At 42.8% G+C, this 24,100-nt stretch overlaps 1 pseudogene; it reads right to left on the reverse strand.

Moving 5' to 3' along the window:
- Positions 1 to 12,281: 12,281 nt before the first annotated feature.
- Positions 12,282 to 18,613, reverse strand: LOC119316014 (annotated as a pseudogene).
- Between the last annotated feature and the right edge of the window lie 5,487 nt (positions 18,614 to 24,100).

Below are 24,100 nucleotides of genomic sequence, written 5' to 3' on the forward strand. Positions count from 1 at the left end.
GCTTCCATAGTTAAGGTTAGGTGTGTAAGTCAAAAATGATTCTTTTGCCTAGTACTAAGTGTTCATCTGCTCTGTAAATTAGATTGTAGTGATATTAGTATGCTTTGTTTAGGAGACAATATAGTTACCATTTTTTAGTTCAGTAGAGAGTGCTATTCCCACGCTCTGTTTAGTAGACAAATAGCTATGCACTTTTTTAGTATCCATGTAGAGTTGATTTTAATTGCTATGCACTATTTATGTAGTAGACAGTGCTAATTTTATTGTATGATTTAGTAGAAAGTGTACTCATATTTTTAGTGTATTCAAATTGGCACTGATGATATTTGGGTTAGGATGCACTATTTATTTAGTAGACATTAGGGTCACAGTTGTTCTTATTTAAATTGGTATGCATTGTATATTTTAAATTGGTCACTTGTATTGTTTGTAGTTAGTACTCTACTATTTAATTAATAAGTATAAGAATTGCTCCTTTTTGTAGTTTGTCTGATGATGTTTGGGAGGTTAGACTGCACTTTCATGATATGGATGACTTGGAAAGGACTATGTGTGTTTCAGACATCACTTTTTACAATCTGTTAGCACTCATAGAGACAACAGGATATGGAAGTAAAGACTACATGTATTATGTGAGGGATGCTGGGTTGGGAGTAGCTGGTTTGGAGGAGATATGTGATGATGACAAGGTGGATGAGATGCTGGATCACATTGCCAATAAAGATCATAACATAGTAAACCTGACAGTAGTTAGGGGTAGTGAGCCTAGATCCGCAGATATAAACAGAGGTTATGTTTGTGATCAACAAGTTCCTATAGCCAATGTTGGAAAGAGCATTGTATATGAGGTGAATGATGTTGGGGTGGTGTACAAGTCACCATCCAAAGTATCAAAAAGAGATGCAGTAGTTGAGGAGCCTGAACCAATCCACTTTTTCTCCACACAGCAGATCCACAATGTTGATATGGAGCAAGGCAATGAAACAGATGTTGATATTGAGCAAGGCAATGGAGATGATGTTGACATGGAGCAACATGAGTTAGAAAGAAGTATGGAGCTTAGAAGGAGATAAAAAATCCAGAGATTTAAGAAGCATTAGAAGAATATTGAGAGGGTGCAGGCAGTGAAAAGAAAACTTCATGTGCTACTAACTAAAGATGACTCAGACTTGGAGGAAGATGAGGACTTCATGGCTAGGATGGCTGAGCTAAGGAGGCAGAGAGAGTACCCACTCTTACACTTTGAAGGTGACACAGATGTAGATGAACCTTATGAGATACAAGAGGAAGTGCATGAGGAAAATGCAGAGCAAGAGGAGCATGGAGATCATGAGGAACTTGAAAAGGAGGTGCTACCAGAGGGGCAAAAGAGGAAGAAGTTGAAAGTAAGAAAGGGGCCAACCACAAGATCACATGCTAGTTTGGAGCAACAGTTTGAGGATGTTTGGGTACCATCATCTGATGAGGACCCAGATCCTGGTGATTTGAAGGAGGAGCAAGATGATGGGGTTGTACCCCTACCATTTGTGCTAGGCAGTAAGTCTAGGGCTAAAAAACCCAAACCAAGGGTATGGTATCATGAGGATAGAGAGAGCCCAGAGCTGCAGTTTGCTAAAAAGTTATGCTTTGATAATGTGTACCAATTTAGAAGGGCACTTCTCACTTTCCACATAGCACAGAACAGAAACTATCAGTTTCATAGGAGCTGCAATGACAGAATTATAGCTGTGTGCACACATGAAGACTACCCTTTCTTCATTGCAGCTTCTGTGGTGGGAAAAGAGAAAACTTTCTGCATTAGGAAAACAAATTTGCTGCACACATGTCCAACTGTAGCAGAGAGCACCAAGGTGACTACAAAGTGGGTTACACATCAAGTTTTAGAAGCAATAAGAACAGATCTGAACACACCAATAAATATAATTCAAAATCTGAAGAGCAAGTATGGAGTTGAGATCAGCACTCATATGGCCTACAGGGCTAAGAACAATGCTATTAAGGTGGTGCAAGGAGATCAGAGGGGGCAATACACCAGGATCAGGGATTACTTGCAGGCTGTGTTAGACACCAATCCAGGTAGTAGGTGCATTGTGACTACTAAGTTCCTAAAAGACCATCCAAGCATCAATCCAAGGTTCCATGGTTTGTTCATATGTTTGAATGCTTGCAAGGAAGGATTTTTGAATGGATGCAGACCATTCATAGGTGACTACTGAAACTGTGTTATATATAACATAAATGTGGTGCACCATACTTTGTTTATAACATATCTTGTGTGCCATTGCAGGTGTGGATGGATGTTTCATCAAGCTCTCCACTGGCCAACAAATCCTTGCTTCCACAGGAAGGGATGGGAATAATAACATCTATCCCATTGCCTTTGGAGTTGTGGACAAAGAAGACACAAAGAGTTGGACCTGGTTTCTCACAGAACTGAAGGCAGCTATTGGTGGAGAATCTGGGAGATTTGGTTTTTACACCATAATCTCTGATAGACAGAAGGTATTATAGAATTTGCTCATAGCACTTGCTTAGTATTAGTAGTTCATATTAATTGCTTACTAGTAGTTCATAGATTTTGATTAGTATTAGTTAATATTCATTGCTCAATACTAGTTGATATAAGTAGTTCATAGTAATTGCTAGAAGTAGTTAATATTCATTGCTTATTAGTAAGTTTGGTAATTTCTCCATATAGGGTATTCTGAAAGCTGTGAGCCAAGTCTTCCCCAATTGCCCCCAAAGATTCTTCCTTAGACACATCTACCAAAACTTCCAGACTGCTGGTTTTAGGGGGTCAGAATTAAAGAAGTACATGGATAAGGCAAGTTACTCCTATACTGAACATGGCCATCTTGCTGCAATGGATGCTCTTAAAGTAGAGTGTAAGGCTGCCTGGAGTTGGTTAAATAAAATTCCTAGACATGCTTGGGCTAGATATGCCATGGACTTCAATTGCAAAACTGACCTAGTTGTCAACAATATTAGTGAGGTGCTTTGTAGGGAACGTAGTAATTTCAAAAATTTCCTATGCACACGCAAGATCATGGTGATGCATAGCAATGAGAGGGGAGAGTGTTGTCCACGTACCCTCGTAGACCGAAAGCGGAAGCGTTAGCACAACGCGGTTGATGTAGTCGTACGTCTTTACGATCCGACCGATCAAGTACTGAACGCACATCACCTCCGACTTCTGCACATGTTCAACTCGATGATGTCCCTCGAACTCCGATCCAGCCGAGTGTTGAGGGAGAGTTTCGTCAGCACGACGGCGTGGTGACGATGATGATGTTCTACCGACGCAGGGCTTCGCCTAAGCACCGCTACGATATGATCGAGGTGGATTATGGTGGAGAGGGGCACCGCACACGGCTAAGAGATCAAGAGATCAATTGTTGTGTCTATGGGGTGCCCCCTGGCCACGTATATAAAGGAGTGGAGGAGGGGGGAGAGGGCCGGCCCCTATGGCACGCCCTGGAGGAGTCCTACTGCCGGTTCCCCCCTTTCCAAGTAGTAAGAGTAGGAGTCAAGGCAAGGGAAGAGAGAAGAGAAGGAAGGAGGGGGCGCAACCCCTCCCCCTAGTCCAATTCGGACTAGGCCTTGGGGGGGGGGGCGCCCAACCTCTCCTCTCTCTTTCCCCTAAAGCCCAATAAGGCCCATATACTCCCTGGCGAATTCCCGTAACTCTCCGGTACTCCGAAAATACCCGAATCACTTGGAACCTTTCCGATGTCCGAATATAGTCGTCCAATATATCGATCTTTACGTCTCGACCATTTCGAGACTCCTCGTCATGTCCCCGATCTCATCCGGGACTCCGAACTCCTTCAGTACATCAAAACACATAAACTCATAATATAACCGTCATCGAACTTTAAGCGTGCGGACCCTACGGGTTCGAGTACTATGTAGACATGACCGAGACATGTCTCCGGTCAATAACCAATAGAGGAACCTGGATGCTCATATTGGCTCCTGCATATTCTACGAAGATCTTTATCGGTCAAACCACATAACAACATACGTTGTTCCCTTTGTCATCGGTATGTTACTTGCCCGAGATTTGATCGTCGGTATCTCAATACCTAGTTCAATCTCATTACCGGCAAGTCTCTTTACTTGTTCCGTAACACATCATCCCGCAACTAACTCATTAGTTGAAATGCTTGCAAGGCTTATAATGATGTGCATTACCGAGTGGCCCCAGAGATACCTCTCCAACAATCGGAGTGACAAATCCTAATCTCGAAATACGCCAACCCAACAAGTACCTTCGGAGACACTTGTAGAGAACCTTTATAATCACCCAGTTACGTTGTGATGTTTGGTAGCACACAAAGTGTTCCTCCGGTAAACGGGAGTTGCATAATCTCATAGTCATAGGAACATGTATAAGTCATGAAGAAAGCAATAACAACAAACTAAACGATCAAGTGCTATGGTAACGGAATGGGTCAAGTCAATCACATCATTCTCCTAATGATGTGATCCCGTTAATCAAATGACAACTCATGTCTATGGTTAGGAAACATAACCATCTTTGATCAATGAGCTAGTCAAGTAGAGGCATACTAGTGACACTCTGTTTGTCTATGTATTCACACATGTATTATGTTTCCGGTTAATACAATTCTAGTATGAATAATAAACATTTATCATGATATAAGGAAATAAATAATAACTTTATTATTGCCTCTAGGGCATATTTCCTTCAGTCTCCCATTTGCACTAGAGTCAATAATCTAGTTCACATCGCCATGTGATTTAATACCAATAGTTCACATCACCATGTGATTAACACCCATAGTTCACATCGACATGTGACCAACACCCAAAGGGTTTACTAGAGTCAATAATCTAGTTCACATCGCTATGTGATTAACACCCAAAGAGTACTGAGGTGTGATCATGTTTTGCTTGTGAGGGAAGTTTAGTCAACGGGTCTGCTACAATCAGATCCGTATGTATTTTGCAAATTTCTATGTCAAGAATGCTCTGCACGGAGCTACTCTAGCTAATTGCTCCCACTTTTAATATTTATCTAGATTGAGATTTAGAGTCATCTGGATCAGTGTCAAAATTTGCATTGACGTAACCCTTTACGACGAACCTTTTGTCACTTCCATAATCGAGAAACATATCCTTATTCCACTAAGGATAATTTTGACCAATGTCCAGTGATCTACTCCTAGATCACTATTGTACTCCTTTGCCAAACTCAGGGCAGGGTATACAATAGGTCTGGTACACATCATGGCATACTTTATAGAACCTATGGCTGAGGCATAGGGAATGACTTTCATTCTCTCTCTATCTTCTACCGTGGTCGGGTTTTGAGTCTTACTCAACTTCACACCTTGTAACACAGGCAAGAACTCCTTCTTTGACTGTTCCATTTTGAACTACTTCAAAATCTTGTCAAGGTATGTACTCATTGAAAAAACTTATCAAGCGTCTTGATCTATCTCTATAGATCTTGATGCTCAATATGTAAGCAGCTTCACCGAGGTCTTTCTTTGAAAACTCCTTTCAAACATTCCTTTATGCTTTGCATAATAATTCTACATTATCTTCGATCAACAATATGTCATTCACATATACTTATCCGAAATGCTGTAGTGCTCCCACTCACTTTCTTATAAATACAGGCTTCACCGCAAGTCTGTATAAAACTATATGCTTTGATCAACTTATCAAAGCGTATATTCCAACTCCGAGATGCTTGCACCAGTCCATAGATGGATCGCTGGGGCTTGCATATTTTGTTAGTACCTTTAGGATTGACAAAACCTTCTGGTTGCATCATATACAACTCTTCTTTAATAAATCCATTAAGGAATGCAGTTTTGTTTATCCATTTGCCAGATTTCATAAAATGCGGCAATTGCTAACATGATTCGGACAGACTTAAGCATAGATACGAGTGAGAAACTCTCATCATAGTCAATACCTTGAACTTGTCGAAAACCTTTTTTCGACAATTCTAGCTTTGTAGATAGTGACACTACTATCAGCGCCCGTCTTCCTCTTGAAGATCCATTTAATATCAATGGCTCGCCGATCAATGGGCAAGTCAATCAAAGTCCATACTTTGTTCTCATACATGGATCTCATCTCAGATTTCTTGGCCTCAAGCCATTTCGCAGAATCTGGGCTCATCATCGCTTCCTCATAGTTCGTAGGCTCGTCATGGTCAAGTAACATGACCTCCAGAACAGGATTACCGTACCACTCTGGTGCGGATCTCACTCTGGTTTACCTACGAGGTCCGGTAGTAACTTGATCTGAAGTTACATGATCATCATCATTAGCTTCCTCACTAATCGGTGTAGTAGTCACAGGAACAGATTTCTGTGATGAACTACTTTCCAATAAGGGAGCAGGTACAGTTACCTCATCAAGTTCTACTTTCCTCCCACTCACTTCTTTCGAGAGAAACTCCTTTTCTAGAAAGGATCCATTCAAAGCAACGAATATATTGCCTTCAGATCTGTGATAGAAGGTGTACCCAACATTTTCTTTTGGGTATCCTATGAAGACACACTTCTCCGATTTGGGTTAGAGCTTATCAGGTTGAAACTTTTTCACATAAGCATTGCAACCTCAAACTTTAAGAAACGACAGCTTAGGTTTCTTGTCAAACCATAGTTCATACGGTGTCATCTCAACGGATTTAGATGGTGCCCTATTTAATGTGAATGCAGCTGTCTCTAATGCATAACCCCAAAACGAGAGTGGTAGATCGGTAAGAGACATCATAGATCGCACCATATCTAATAAAGTACGGTTATGACGTTCGGACACACCATTATGCTGTGGTGTTCCAGGTGGCATGAATAGTGAAACTATTTCACATTGTTTTTAACTGAAGGCCAAACTCGTAACTCAAATATTTTACTTCTGCGATCATATCATAGAAAACTTTCATTTTTGTTACGATAATTCTCCACTTCACTCTGAAATTCTTTGAACTTTTCAAATGTTTCAGACTTGTGTTTCATCAAGTAGATATACTCATATCTGCTCAAATCATCTATGAAGATCAGAAAATAATGATACCTGCCACGAGCCTCAGTATTCATCGGACCACATACATCAGTATGGATGATTTCCAACAAATCTGTTGCTTGCTGCATTGTTCCGGAGAACAGAGTCTTAGTCATCTTGCCCATGAGGCATGGTTCGCAAGTATCAACTGATTCATAATCAACTGATTCCAAAAGTCCATCAGCATGGAGTTTCTTCATGCGCTTTATACCAATATGACCTAAACGGCAGTGCCACAAATAAGTTGCACTATCATTATTAACTTTGCATCTTTTGGTTTCAATATTATGAATATGTGTATCACTATGATCGAGATCCAATGAACCATTTTCATTGGGTGTGTAACCATATAAGGTTTATTCATGTAAACATAACAACAATTTATTCTCTTACTTAAATGAATAACCGTACTGCAATAAACATGATCAAATCATATTCATGCTCAACGCAAACACCAAATAACACTTATTTAGGTTCAACACTAATCCCGAAAGTATAGGGAGTATGCGATGATGATCATATCAATCTTGGAACCACTTCCAACACACATCGTCACTTCACCCTTAACTAGTCTATGTTCATTCTGCAACTCCCGTTTCGAGTTACTACTCTTAACAACTCAACCAGTATCAAATACCGAGGGGTTGCTACGAACAATAGTGAAATACACATCAATAATCTGTATATCAAATATACCTTTGTTCACTTTGCCATCCTTCTTATCCGCCAAATACTTGGGGCAGTTCCGCTTCCAGTGACCAATCCCTTTGCAGTAGAAGCACTTAGTCTCGGGCTTAGGACCAGACTTGGGCTTCTTCACTTGAGCAGCAACTTGCTTGCCGTTCTTCTTGAAGTTCCCCTTCTTCCCTTTGCCCTTTTCTTGAAACTAGTGGTCTTGTCTACCATCAACACTTGATATTTTTCTTGATTTCTACCTTCGTTGATTTCAGCATTACGAAGAGCTTGGGAACCATTTCCGTTATCCCTTGCATATCATAGTTCATCACGAAGTTCTACTAACTTGGTGATGGTGACTAGAGAATTCTGTCAATCACTATCTTATCTGGAAGATTAACTCCCACTTGATTCAAGCGATTGTAGTACCCAGACAATCTGAACACATGCTCACTGCTTGAGCTATTCTCCTCCATCTTTTAGCTATAGAACTTGCTGGAGACTTCATATCTCTCAACTCGGGTATTTGCTTGAAATATTTAACTTCAACTCCTAGAACATCTCATATGGTCCATGACGTTCAAAACGTCTTTGAAGTCCCGATTCTAAGCCGTTAAGCATGGTGCACTAAACTATCAAGTAGTCATCATATTGAGCTAGCCAAACGTTCATAACGTCTGCATCTGCTCCTGCAATAGGTCTGTCACCTAGCGGTGCATCAAGGACATAATTCTTCTGTGCAACAATGAGGTTAATCCTCAGATCACGGACCCAATCCGCATCATTGCTACTAACATTTTTCAACATAGTTTTCTCTAGGAATATATAAAAAATTAAACGGGGAGCAATATTGCGAGCAATTGATCTACAACATAGATATGCTAATACTACCAGGACTAAGTTCATGATAAATTAAAGTTCAATTAATCATATTACTTAAGAAATCCCACTTAGACAGACATCCCTCTAATCTTCTAAGTGATCACGTGATCCATATCAACTAAACCATGTCCAATCATCATGTGAGATGGATTAGTTTCAATGGTGAACATCACTATGTTGATCATATCTACTATATGATTCACGCTCGACCTTTCGGTCTCCGTGTTCCGAGGGCATATCTGTTATATGCTAGGCTCGTCAAGTTTAACCTGAGTATTCCGCATGTGCAACTATTTTGCACCCGTTGTATTTGAACGTAGAGCCTATCACACCCGATCATCACGTGGTGTATCAGCACAAAGAACTTTCGCAACGGTGCATACTCAGGGAGAACACTTGTACCTTGATAATTAGTGAGAGATCATCTTATAAAGCTACCGTCGAACTAAGCAAAATAAGATGTATAAAAGATAAAAATCACATGCAATCAAAATATGTGACATGATATGGCCATCATCATCTTGTGCCTTTGATCTTCATCTCATAAGCATTGTCATGATCTCCATCGTCACCGGCATGACACCATGATCCCCATCATCTTGATCTATATCAATGTGTCATCACATGGTTGTCTCGCCAACAATTGCTCTTGCAACTATTGCTATCGCATAGCGATAAAGTAAAGCAATTATTTGGCGCTTGCATCTTATGCAATAGAGAGATAACCATAAGGCTTTTGCCAGTTGCAGATAACTTCAACAAAACATGATCATCTCATACAACAACTTATATCTCATCACGTCTTGACCATATCACATCACAACATGCCCTGCAAAAACAAGTTAGATGTCCTCTACTTTGTTGTTGCAAGTTTTACGTGACTGCTACGGGCTGAGCAAGAACCGTTCTTACCTACGCATCAAAACCACAACGATAGTTTGTCAAGTTGGCGCTGTTTTAACCTTTGCAAGGACCGGGCGTAGACACACTCGGTTCAACTAAAGTTGGAGAAACTGACACCCGCCAGCCACCTGTGTGCAAAGCACATTGGTAGAACCAGTCTCGCGTAAGCGTACGCGTAATGTCGGTCCGGGCCGCTTCATCCAACAATACCGCCGAACCAAAGTGTGACATGCTGGTAAGCAGTATGACTTATATTGCCCACAACTAACTTGTGTTCTACTCGTGCATATTACATCAACGCATAAAACCTGGCTCTGATACCACCGTAGGGAACGTAGTAATTTCAAACATTTCCTACGCACACGCAAGATCATGGTGATGCATAGCAACAAGAGGGGAGAGTGTTGTCCACGTACCCTCGTAGACCGAAAGCGGAAGCGTTAGCACAACGCGGTTGATGTAGTCGTACGTCTTCACGATCCGACCGATCAAGTACCGAACGCACGGCACCTCCGAGTTCTGCACACGTTCAACTCGATGACGTCCCTCGAACTCCGATCCAGCCGAGTGTTGAGGGAGAGTTTCGTCAACACGATGACGTGGTGACGATGATGATGTTCTACCGACGCAGGGCTTCGCCTAAGCACCGCTACGATATGATCAAGGTGGATTATGGTGGAGAGGGGCACCACACACGGCTAAGAGATCAAGAGATCAATTGTTGTGTCTATGGGATGCCCCCTGGCCACGTATATAAAGGAGTGGAGGAGGGGGGAGAGGGCCGGCCCCTATGGCGCGCCCTGGAGGAGTCCTACTCCCATCGGGAGTAGGATTCCCCCCTTTCCAAGTAGTAGGAGTAGGAGTCAAGGCAAGGGAAGAGAGAAGAGAAGGAAGGAGGGGGCACAGCCCCTCCCCCTAGTCCAATTCGGACTAGGCCTTGGGGGGGGGGGGGCGCCCAACCTCTCCTCTCTCTTTCCCCTAGAGCCCAATAAGGCCCATATACTCCCCGGCGAATTCCCGTAACTCTCCGGTACTCCGAAAAATACCCGAATCACTCGGAACCTTTCCGATGTCCGAATATAGTTGTCCAATATATCGATCTTTATGTCTTGTCCATTTCGAGACTCCTCGTCATGTCCCCGATCTCATCCGGGACTCCGAACTCGTTCGGTACATCAAAACACGTAAACTCATAATATAACCGTCATCAAACTTTAAGCGTGCGGACCCTACGGGTTCGAGAACTATGTAGACATGACCGAGACACGTCTCCGGTCAATAACCAATAGCGGAACCTGGATGCTCATATTGGCTCCTACATATTCTACGAAGATCTTTATCGGTCAAACCGCATAACAACATACATTGTTCCCTTTGTCATCGGTATGTTACTTGCCCGAGATACGATCGTTGGTATCTCAAAACCTAGTTCAATCTTGTTACCGGCATGTCTCTTTACTCGTTCCGTAACACATCATCCCGCAACTAACTCATTAGTTGCAATGCTTGCAAGGCTTATAGTGATGTGCATTACCGAGTGGGCCCAGAGATACCTCTCCAACAATCGGAGTGACAAATCCTAATCTCGAAATACGCCAACCCAACAAGTACCTTCGGAGACACCTGTAGAGCACCTTTATAATCACCCAGTTATGTTGTGACGTTTGGTAGCACACAAAGTGTTCCTCCGGTAAACAGTATTTGCATAATCTCATAGTCATAGGAACATGTATAAGTCATGAAGAAAGCAATAACAACAAACTAAACGATCAAGTGCTATGGTAACGGAATGGGTCAAGTCAATCACATCATTCTCCTAATGATGTGATCCCGTTAATCAAATGACAACTCATGTCTATGGTTAGGAAACATAACCATCTTTGATCAACGAGCTAGTCAAGTAGAGGCATACTAGTGACACTCTGTTTGTCTATGTATTCACACATGTATTATGTTTCCGGTTAATACAATTCTAGCATGAATAATAAACATTTATCATGATATAAGGAAATAAATAATAACTTTATTATTGCCTCTAGGGCATATTTCCTTCATGTTCAACAAGATGATCTTAGATGTGAGGGGTAAACCAATAAAGACCATGGTAGATGGAATCAGGACTAAGTTGATGGTCAGGTTAAATACAAATAGGAGTAAGACACAGTTAGCCAAGTGGGAAATATGCCCAACATATGCTAAGTTGCTTGAAGAAGCAAAGAAACACTCTAGGAACCGTCAAGCATTGATGGCTGGGCCAAATATTTACCAAGTGACAAGCAATGAGAATACCTATGCAGTTAACTTGCAGCACAAGACATGTGGGTGCAGAAAATGGGATATGACTGCAGTGCCATGCAATCATGTAGTCTCTGCTATCACCAAAGCCAAATTAAGGCCTGAAGATTATGTGCATGACTTCTTCAAAAAGCCTATGTATCTGGCAGCATATAGTCCCATCATATTTCCTATACCTGGACCTGACCTTTGGCCTAAGACCAAAACTAGAGACATAGAACCCCCAGTTTTCAAGGATAAACCAAGGAAGAAGCAAACCAAAAGTAGAAGGAGCCAGTTTGAGCCACCATCACCTAAAGATACATCTAGGATGGCATCAATTAAATGCAGCAATTGCAATCTTGTGGGTCGCAGATACACATCTTGCCACAAAACCCTAAAGCCAGGTCTAGCAATGAGAAAGAACAGGCATGGGGTTAGTCTCTGTTGCCATCTATTTCTGTTTTGCACCACCTGAATGTATTAACTTGCTACCATTTTCAAATGCAGTCAAACAGGACCGAGGAGGGTACCACATCTACTACTGCAGCTTCATCTGTTGCAGCTCCAGCAAGCAAGGCACCACCAGTGGCAAGCAGATCAGCAGCTCCAGCAAGTAGGGAACCACCAGTGGCAAGCAGCTCAGCAGCTCCAGCAAGCAGGCCAAGCAGCTCAGCAGCTCCAGCTAGGAGGCCAAGCAGCTCCGCAGCTCCAGCAAGCAGGCCAAGCAGCTCAGCAGCTCCAGCTAGGAGGCCAAGCAGCTTAGCTGCAGCAACAAGGACAACCTTCTTGCCACCAAGACAGAGGAAGAAACCATCAAGGCTGAAGGATTACTTTTATGCTTTAGGGAACTAATGTGCTTTGGAAAAACTGTTGATGATGTGATCTATTTTGGGAACAACTCATGCTAGTTTGATGTTATGGTACTGTAATAACTACTATTGATGGTCTTGCTCTTATGAGAATTATGCACTATGATGCTATTTTTGCTGTTATCATGTTCAATTTGATGATCCATATGATGGTCTTGTTGCTACCATGTTCAAATTGATCCATATGATGGTCTTGCTGTAAGGAAAATTAAACACTTGCTGATGATGGTCTTGCTGTTTTGATATTTATACACTTGTTGATGAGGGTCAAGATACCCCTAGGGCCATTTTGTCGATGAATCGATGAAATGATGGTTAAGGTACCCCTAGGGCCATTTTGTCGATTAATCGATGAAATGGTGGTCAAGATACCCCTAGGGACATTTTGTCGATTAATCGATGAAATGGTGGTCAAAGTACCCCTAGGGCCATTTTGTCGATGAATCGGTGAAATGGTGGTCAAAGTACCCCTAGGGTCATTTTGGTAGGCGGGAACCCATTGAACGAGTTCACGCCCGAGGGTGGTCCGATCTTCACGTCGTAGGATCGAATCGGGAGGGATAACTAGCTGCAAGCAGCCGGGATAACTAGCTTTATACCTGCCAAGGTTGGATGCAACCCGTACGTTGGGGATGGCTGACCGAAGCTACAAGAACTCCAACCCACTGTCCGAACAATCGCAGAACCACAAACCGAGACTAATCCACACAAAACGGCCGGAACCATAGAGCACGAACTAGGAGGAACCAGAGGCTCCTTCTCGCGAATCCGAATGAACTCACAAGAGCAAAGGTAGCAAGATCTCTCGGATCTCTCTAACAGTCTTGCTGCATAAGCTTGTAGCTAAATGGTTTTACCAAAAGGTCCTCTAGAGGATGGGGGAGATGGGGTTTTATAGCAGGGACAACCCCCCTTAGCTAGGTGTGAAAATGGTTTCAAAAGTAAGCAGGTTTGCATGGCTTCCTTGGGTGAATAAGCAGTCAACTTTGGGAGTTGTTGCAGAGCTCGGAAATTCGCGAAGTCTTAACAGTCTGGACACATTCCACGAGAATGACTAGAACTTTTGACTCACAACTCCAAATGATGTGAGGTTTTTTGCATTGGAAAGATAATTTAATGTAGCTTCTGTTGATGTACCCGTATGGCCCCGTCTCTCCATAATATGGGTGTGCCACACCAAAACATCATAGGTAAAAACTGACAGCATCAGCTTCACTTGAAACTTGTTTTCTCCAAACTTGTTCCTCCAAAGTGGTTGCTTCAAGAGCTCATAGGTTGTTGGATTGCTTCCATGTTATACCTAAGTTCAACCAACAACAATGGAGATGAAAGCATAGTTGTGTCATCAAGGTTACAAGGTAAACTTAAGTTAGCGTTCACCTGGTCACTTATTTGTTTGGCGTGACTTCTTGTGATTGGACCTATAATTGTTGGAGACTTGTCGATGGTTGTGGTGTGCTCATCATCCTCCCCCTCTTGAAGAGGAGTCGTCCTCAACTCTGATGGTCCAAAGTATGGAGATAGGTCGGACACATTGAAAGTTGGACTAACACCATAATCCATCGGAACGTCAATCTTGTAGGCATTGTCATTGATCTTCGCAAGAACTTTGAATGGACCATCTCCACGTGGCTGCAACTTGCATTTGCGTTGATCTGGGAAACGATCCTTCCGCAGGTGTACCCACACAAGATCACCTTCTTCAAACAACACCTTCTTTCTTCCCTTGTTTGCTCGTTTTGCATATTGTTCAGTCATCTTCTCAATATTTTCCTTGGTCTTCTCATGAATTTTCTTCACGAAGTCAGCACGCTTACTTGCATCAAGATTGGTTTGCTCCTGCAATGGTAAAGGCAAAATATCTATGGGAGCAGCAGGTTTGAAACCATAAACAATTTCAAATGGACAAAATTTAGTGGTCGAATGTACTGCCCTGTTGTATGCAAACTCCACGTGGGGGAGACATTCTTCCCACATCTTCAAATTTTTCTTTAAAACTACTCTCAGCATCATGGATAGCGTGTGGTTGACAACTTCAGTTTGTCCATCCGTTTGTGGGTGACATGTAGCGGAAAAGAGAAGCTTTTTCCCTAGCTTTGCCCACAACACTTTCCAAAAATAGCTCAGAAACTTGGTGTCACGATCTGAAACAATAATGCGTGGTACTCCATGTAGCCGCACGATTTCCCTAAAAAACAAATCAGCAATGTGTGAAGCATCATCGCTCTTATGACACGGGATAAAATGAGCCATCTTGCTTAACCTATCAACCAACACAAAAACTGAATCACTCCCCCTCTTAGTGCGTGGTAATCCAAGAACAAAATCCATAGAAATATCTTCCCAAGGTGTACTAGAAATGGATAAGGGCGTATAAAGTCCATGAGGGTTTAAACGTGACTTAGCTTTGCGGCAAATCTCACAACGCAGTATGTAGCGCTCAACATCACGCCTCATCCTTGGCCAAAAGAAATGGTCAATCAACACATTCCCAGTTTTCTTTGCTCCAAAATGTCCCATGAGACCACCAGCATGAGCCTCCTGCAAAAGCAACAAACGAACAGAGCAATCTGGGATGCATAATTTGTTAGCTCGAAACAAGAATCCATCATGCAAGTGAAACTTTTCCCAACCTTTCCCCTCACTACACTTTGAGTGTGGTTCAGCAAAATATGGGTCATTGGCATACAATTCTTTGATGCTTTGCAACCCAAGAATTTTAGTATCAAATTTGTGAGAGTAAAATATGGCGTCTAGACAAAGCATCGACAACAACATTATCTTTTCCTTTCTTGTACTTGACAATATAGGGAAAAGATTCTATGAATTCACTCCATTTTGCATGTCTACAGTTCAGTTTTTGTTGACCCCTAAGGTGCTTTAAAGATTCATGGTCGGAATGTATCACAAATTCTTTAGGCCACAAATAATGTTGCCATGTTTCTAAAGATCTCACAAGTGCATATAATTCTTTCTCATAAACTGAATAATTTAGAGTTGCACCACTTAGCTTCTCACTAAAATATGCAATAGGCCTACCTTCTTGCATTAGTACGCCTCCAATACCCACACCACTTGCATCACATTCAATCTCAAAAGTCTTACCAAAGTTGGGGAGTGCAAGCAATGGTGTAGATGTCAATTTTTCTTTCAGCTCTTGGAAGGCCTCCTCTTGTGCATTTGCCCACTCGAAGGGAACATCTTTCTTGGTTAGCTCATTCATTGGGGAAACAATGGTGTTGAAGTCCTTCACAAACCGACGGTAGAAACCAGCAAGGCCAAGAAAGCTTCATACTTGGCTTACATTTTGTGGAGGCATCCACTCACGGATGGCCTTGACCTTCTCCTCATCTACCTCCACACCTTGACCTGAAACAACAAAGCCAAGAAACACAACTTTTTCTTTGCAAAATGTGCACTTCTCCTTGTTAGCATATAATTTCTCCTCTCTTAGAACAGCAAGCACACATCGAATGCGTTCAACATGTTCATCCAAATTTTTTCTATAAATCAAGATGTCATCAAAGTAAACAACCACAAACTTGCCAATGAACATTCTAAGCACATGATTCATCAATCTCATGAAGGTACTAGGTGCATTTGTCAATCCAAATGGCATAACTAACCACTCATACAAACCAGATTTTGTTTTGAAAGCAGTTTTCCGTTCATCACCCTCTCTCATTCTTATTTGGTGGTAGCCACTTCGCAAGTCAATTTTAGAAAAGATGGTGGCACCACTAAGTTCATCAAGCATATCATCAAGCCTAGGTATTGGGTGCCTATACCTCACGGTGATGTTGTTAATAGGCCTACAATCACAACACATTCGGGAAGATCCGTCTTTCTTTGGTACTAAAAGAATAGGTACAACACAAGGAGTGAGACTTTCCCTTACATAACCTTTGTTTAGTAGACCTTCAACTTGTCGCTGAATCTCCTTGGTTTCCTCTGGGTTTGTGCGGTATGGTGGTCGGTTCGGCAATGGGGCTCCTGGAACCAAATCAATTTGGTGTTCAATGCCTCTTTGTGGTGGCAGCCCTGGTGGTATCTCCTCAGGGAACACATCTTCATACCCCTACAAACTTTCAACAACAACACTAGGAGTGGTGGAGGTTAATTCATTAGTAGAAAGAAAATTGTCCTTGTACAAAAGTACAAAGAACACGGAATTGGGTTCTCTCAACTCTCTCATGTCCCTTTTCCTAGCCACCATAACTAATCCTTGTTTTTCCCATGTCTTGGTCAATTTAAGCTGTGGGGTTTTATTTGGCTTTGGATTCTCTCGCTCACTATGTTGGTGGATGTCACTCAAGTGTTTCTCGCTCACTCTCTCTTTCTTTTTCAGATCATCCATCAATATTTCTTCGGGTGTCAAAGGGAGCAAAGATATGCGCTCTCCCTTGTATTGGAATGATAGACGATTAGTACGGCCGCTGATTTGCACATCATGATCATACAACCAAGGTCTTCCCAACAGCAATTGGCATGCTTGCATTGGCACCACGTCACATTCCACTTGTTCTCGGTACTTCCCAATGGAAAACTGAACGGTGAAAATGTTGCTTACTCGAAGTGTACCACAATCATTGAGCCATTGCATCTTATATGGACTTGGGTGCCTTTTTTTGTTTCAGTCCCAACTTCTCTACCAAATCTGAACTTGCAATGTTGTAGCAACTGCCATTGTCAACAATAATTCTGCAAACCTTGTCCTTGATGGTGCCACGAGTGTGAAAAATATTATGTCGATGCCCTTTCTCTTCTCTAGCTGCATTAACACTAAGCACACGATGAGAAACAAATCAATCTCCCATGTCGGCCTGAATATCACAACCACTCTTCTCGCCCTCTTCATCCTCATGATCACCCAATGCTCCATTGTCTTCATGCTCACTCTCAGATTCCCATCCACCTTGTTCATTCACAAAGAGAACTCTCTTGTTTCGACATTCAGAAGAAATGTGACCATGCCCTTTGCACTTCCAACACTCAATATCTCGGCTTTGATATGATGGTACAGCCGTGGGGTTAGAAGTACTTCTAGCAGCAGAAGGAGCACGCTTGTCAACATTCCTAGGAGATGGTGATGATGCCGATGAAGCCGTTGTTCGCAGGGTGGTGGTAGGGCGTGAAGTATGCTGAAATTGAGAATCACCATGAGAGGCACTTGGCTGCGACCTTTGCCATGGTGTGGTGGTGCGGCTATGAGATATCCGTCCATGACCACCCCGCCGCACCTTCCTCTCCGCGCGCTTTGCTTGCTCCAAAATATCTTGTAGAGTGTTATAGGGAAACATCTCCACAAAATATGAAATTTCATTGTTGAGACCATGCAGAAATCTTGCCATCTTTGACTCGTCATCTTCATGAATACGAGCACGAACCAGCAACAATTCCATCTCTTTGTAGTATTCATCCACCGTGCGCGTACCTTGGCTGAGGCGCTGCAATCTATTTCAGAGATCTCTTTGATATTGCGAAGGAACAAACCTTCGCATCATTGCTTGTTTCATCTCTTCCCAAGTGTCAATGTGGTCACGGCCTAGAAGCAGCTGATTTTCTTGGAGTTGGTTCCACCAAGTGAGTGCGTAACCGGAAAACTCAACACAAGCAAGGTTGACTCTCTTTGGATCAGCAAGGTTATGGATACGAAAAATTTGATCACACTGCTCTTCCCAATCAAAATATGCATCAGGGTCTTCCTTTCTTGTGAACTTGGGGACGTGCAACTTGATTCTTGCCATGTCATCTCGATCATGACATTCTGCACGACGCCCATATTCAGCAGCACGAACCATCATAATCATCAAAATCATCTCCATGACCACGAGCAACACGCTCATGAGGGTCATAGTAGTGCCCACGAGGACCATGGCCTCGCCCTCGAAGTTGTCCTCCTCGCTGCCCTCCATGAGCAGCAGCACCACGCCCACGAGCAGCAGCCACATGTCCACCATGGCTGTTGTTATCATCCTCCAAGTCACCGTCAACAACAGCATGCACAGAATTCTCCTCGCCAACTTCCTCAAGTGGATCAATAGGGTGTTGTCGGTGTCGAACCCTATCACCACCTGCTAGAGGACGCTCGTGAAGCATCCTTTCCATGGCTTGGAGTAAGTTGTTCTCGAGTCGCTGCAGCTCGACACGTGTGACCGGGGCATCTTCTTCTCCATGGTTTTCTCCATGAACACTCGACCTAGACCCTGCCATGTTAGTAAGGCCAAAAGTGGAATAGGATAATTTTGTGGAATCACACAACCTCACCTCTTACTCACCAAAGTTCTTATGAGTTCACATCAGATTGTGCTTCTCCCGGATGTGTTAAAGCGATTGAAAGATAGGGATCAAAGAACTAGCTTTGGTTTTTGGTGGAGCTCGGTGGGGTAAACAAAAAGGGGCTTGTGCTGAAATCAAGTTGATGCAAACCAAGAAAATATGGGGGTAGATCTGCTGCACCTTTGCACCAAGATTGAAAAACACACAACACACAAGCTTCTGAATTTTTTTCTACCAAGCTGAAACTTTTGGATCTTGCACAACACTTTCTTTTTCTCTCTTGACTTTTTTTGCCACTCTTTTTTTCTCTCTTTGATTTTTTTGCCATTTTCCCTCTCTCTTTTTCCAAAGCACAACAACCAAATCTGAAAACAACTATGAAGATGAACTTGGTGCAGATCTAAAAGATGAAGAACATGCAAGGTATGCAACAACAAGATCTCAGCACCAACAAGGCTTGGATTTATTTTTGGTGGGGCTTTGGACTTCTAGGACAGAAAATATAGCATGAAAAACACTCGATCTAAAGGGATGATAGCAAGATAAACTTGGATAACAGATCCTATCGTGTCAACGAAGGCTCTGATGCCAGATGATAGGCGGGAACCCGTTGAACGAGTTCACGCCCGAGGGTGGCCCGATCTTCACGTCGTAGGATCAAATCGGGAGGGATATTAGCTGTAAGCAGCCGAGATAACTAGCTTTATACCTGCCAAGGTTGGATGCAACCTGTATGTTGGGATGGCTAACCGAAGCTACAAGAACTCCAACCCGCTGTCCGAACAATCGCAGAACCACAAACCGGGACTAATCCACACAAAACGGCCGGAACCGTAGAGCACGAACTAGGGGGAACCATAGGCTCCTTCTCGCGAATCTGAATGAACTCACAAGAGCAAAGGTAGCAAGATCTCTCGGATCTCTCTAGCAGTCTTGCTGCATAAGCTTGTAGCTGAATGGTTTTACCAAAAGGTCCTCTAGAGGATGGGGGAGATGGGGTTTTATAGCAGGGACAACCCCCTTAGCTAGGTGTGAAAATGGTTTCAAAAGTAAGTAGGTTTGCATGGCTTCCTTGGGTGAATAAGCAGTCAACTTTGGGAGTTGTTGCACAGCTCCTCGGAAATTCGCGAAGTCTTAACAGCGTGGACACCTTCCACGAGAATGACTAGAACTTTTGACTCACAACTCCAAATGATGTGAGGCTTTTTGCATTGGAAATATAATTTGATGTAGCTTCTGTTGATGTACCCCTATGGCCCCGTATCTCCATCATATGGGTGTGCCACACCAAAACATCAGAGGTAAAAACTGACAGCATCAGCTTCACTTGAAACTTGTTTTCTCCCAACTTGTTCCTCCAAAGCGGTTGCTTCAAGAGCTCATAGGTTGTTGGATTGCTTCCATGTTATACCTAAGTTCAACCAACAACAATGGAGATGAAAGCATAGTTGTGTCATCAAGGTTAAAGGTAAACTTAAGTTAGCGTTCACCTGGTCACTTATTTGTTTGGCGTGACTTCTTGTGATTGGACCTATAATTGTTGGAGACTTGTCGATGGTTGTGGTGTCCTCATCACATTTTGTCGATGAATTGATGAAATGAGGGTCAAGGTACCCCTAGGGCCATTTTGTCTATGAATCAATGAAATGAGGGTCAAGGTACCCCTATGGCCATTCTGTCGATAAATCGATTAAATGAGGGTCAAGGTACCCCTAGGGCCATTTTGTCGATGAATCGATGAAATGGTGGTCAAAGTACCCCTAGGGCCATTCTGTCGCTGAATCGATGAAATGAGGGTGAAGGTACCCCTAGGGCCATTCCATCGATGAATCGATGAAATGAGGGTGAAGGTACCCTTAGGGCCATTTTGTCGATGAATCGATGAAATGGTGGTCAAGGTACCCCTAGGGCCATTTTGTCGATGAATCGATGAAATGGTGGTCAAGGTACCCATAGGGCCATTTTGTTGATGAATCGATGAAATGAGGGTGAAGGTACCCCTAGGCCATTTTGTCGATGAATCGATGAAATGAGGGTGAAGGTACCCCTAGGGCCATTTTGTCGATTCATCGATGAAATGAGGGTCAAATTGGATCCAACACCATTGATAACAAAATAGTAAGTTAAATTACTTGGTCCACAGATTCATACTAAAATACTGAATAGATGATAATCATCTACACCATATAAAACCAAATTGTACTAAGCACATAAACCATATAACATCAAATTAGACTCACATTCATAAAGGTTCATCAAGGTTGGATCCAACACAATGGATCACAACATACATACTTAAATTACTGGGTTCACAAATTCAAACTAAAGTACTAAATAGATGATTATCATCTACATTACAACACTGCTGGATCCAACACCATGGATCACAAAATACATAGTTAGAGTAGTTGAGGACCAAGTTCATACTAACGTTTTGCATAGAAGACTATCATCTACATACAGATAGATGATTAACATACTAGAAGACACCCCAACTCATCTAAGATAGCCTTCACCCCCTGGAGCTTCTTCTTTATCTTCTCCTCAGACTTTTGAAGCTCAGAAATGTGATGCTACAATTTAAGCCTCTCTCCTGTCAGCCTTTCCTTCTCCTTCAAATGATTGAACTTCAAGTTCCTGATCACATTGGCTTGAGCACCTGTCAGGTTCACTAGAGTATCATACTTTTGCAGCAACTTCTTCTCCTCCTCCTCTTTCTTTGACAGCTCTGCCTTCAAGTTGCCCACTACAGTTTCTAGCTCAGCAATCTTCACATCAACATATTCCTTTTGCTCTTTCTGATTGTTTAAATCCACACCCTTCTGCTGCTGGACATCCAAGAGAGCATTCACATCAGCATACAAACTGTCATAATCCTCCTATACCTTCTTCTTCTCCTCCTATTTCTTTGCCAGCTATGCCTTCAAGTTGCCCACTACAGTCTCTAACTCTGCAATCTTCACATCAAGACATTGCTTCTGCTCCTTTTGATTGTTCAACTCCAGACCCCTATGTTGCTGGGCATCCAAGAGAGCATTGACATCAGCCTACAAACTGTCATAATTCTCCTGTAGTTTCTTCTTCTCTTCTGTCAGGTTGTGAATTGCAAATGAACTCTCCAGATTGTCATTGGTCCTAGCTGACTTAATCTCCTCATACATATCCCATAACTTGGCCAATGCCTTCTTCATTGAGTCTGGCCATTCAAAATCAATCCATTGGACTACTCCACAGTTTATGCCTTCCTAAACAATAAAACAATAAAGAATCATCTAAGTGAGTAGGATGAAGACCACTGTTAAGTGCCATACTCCATAAGCAAACATGTTCAGGGTTCTAATATGTGCAGCAAACATATCACACAACAAACAAATAAACAATGAGCACTGTTAAACAAGTAATTAAGCACTGACCATAATAAACAATGGCTACAATCCACTCACTGGATAAAACAAGTTAAACAAAGACTAAGCACTTAACCAAGCTTAACAACTTGAAAAACAAGACAGTAATCACTAACCACAATAAACAATGTGTACCATCTGATGACAAGGCATGTCAGCTTTAGATAAACAAAGACCAAACTAAACAAAGCTTAACAACTACGTAAACAAAACATTAAGCAATGAACAACTTCCTTTATAAATGATCATACCTTCTTAGCAAATCCTAGAAACCTTCTGCCAGTGTGCATCCCTTCAAATGCAACAAAGCGCTCAGCCGGCTCGCCGTGTTCACACAAAACATTCACATCTGCGTCAGTGCCATTGAAATTCGGATCGTGCATCGTAGCTGGAAGCTGCGGGAGCAAGCAAAGATAAACCTAGGTTCAGCTCGAGCTCATTCAAAAAATCTCCAATTCACTAAACCTAACCCTAACCCTAGCTGTAGCAAACTGACCTTGATGATGCCATCGCAGGAGGAGGAGATGTTCATGACTGAATCCTCACTGGTCTCGTCGCTCCACAACACCATGGCCACGGGGGAGCAGCAGAACGGCGGTCGGCGGTGTGGCGGCATCGGGGGAAAAGAACTGAGTGAGGAGAGGAGAACAGAGTGACGAGAGGAGTGGGTGAGGCAGAGGAGAGAGCTGGATCGAGCCGGTTTCTATTGACCTAACAGGGGCATCGGTGGGCACTGTAGCGCAGTTACAGGCGTCAGCTCGCGGCCGTGACGCCACGTCGACAAGACAGGGTCCCACCTGTCATAACAGTGCTTAAACTGCCCGAACAGGAGGTTTTGTGCTTTCTGCAAAAGATTAGAAAAAATCAGTGTTTTCTGCAGAAAAAATGTAGAAGAGTGTTTTCTGCAAACCTAAGCTGAAATGTGGTGGTTTTCTGCAATTCACTCTGAAAAATGCCTCTAGCTAGAATATCTCTTCCTTTCAGGACCATTCTACAAATATGCGATGGGCATGACCCCAACTAAGCCTGAAGTGTGGAAGTATTGGGAAAGTAGACAACCTTCAAAACTCTGGCGCTCAAGGACTCGGGGAGTTTGTAGGATGCATGCACCAGTCTTGTCTTGCTAGAAGTGCCGAACTAAAAAGTTCCAAATCTCTAAAACCCAAGCCTCCCATAAACTTTGCTTTGGTCATTACTTTCCATGAGACCCAAGCTAGATTCCTTTTGCCTTGCTTACTCCACCGCCAGAACTACCCGATCATATTGATATGTTCACAGAGACCCCGAGAGAGCTTAAACCAAGCCATATACACTACAAAAAAAGACACATCCGTGACATTTTGGGCCGAACGAATTTTTTTTCCTGTCATACATATGACACTTCTATGACGATAATTGTGACAAAACCCGGTATCATCATAGATGTGGTGGGCTCCAACTTCCATGACAAAAAATCATGACAGAAAATGGGCTTTTCGTCCTAGACGGGCCGAAGACGCAGCTGCATGACATTCTTTGGGCCATCCATGACGGAAAAAACCGTGGTAGAAGCGAGGGGGAGGGAAATTTTGGGGAGTTCCCGGTTACGGTGGGAGGTCGGGGGCCGAGCGATGTGCGTTTCTCTCGTACACGTACGCGCGTGTGTGCGAGGCGTTGGCTCTAACTGAACCTGAGCGAGGCGTTGGGCTCTAACTGAACCCGAGCGATTGCACTGCAGGCTACGCGTTACTGAACCCGAGCGATCGATCGATGGCTGTTAACTAA

This window comes from Triticum dicoccoides, chromosome 6A (genome assembly GCF_002162155.2).
Source record: "Triticum dicoccoides isolate Atlit2015 ecotype Zavitan chromosome 6A, WEW_v2.0, whole genome shotgun sequence".
In the NCBI taxonomy this organism is placed as follows: Eukaryota; Viridiplantae; Streptophyta; class Magnoliopsida; order Poales; family Poaceae; genus Triticum; species Triticum dicoccoides.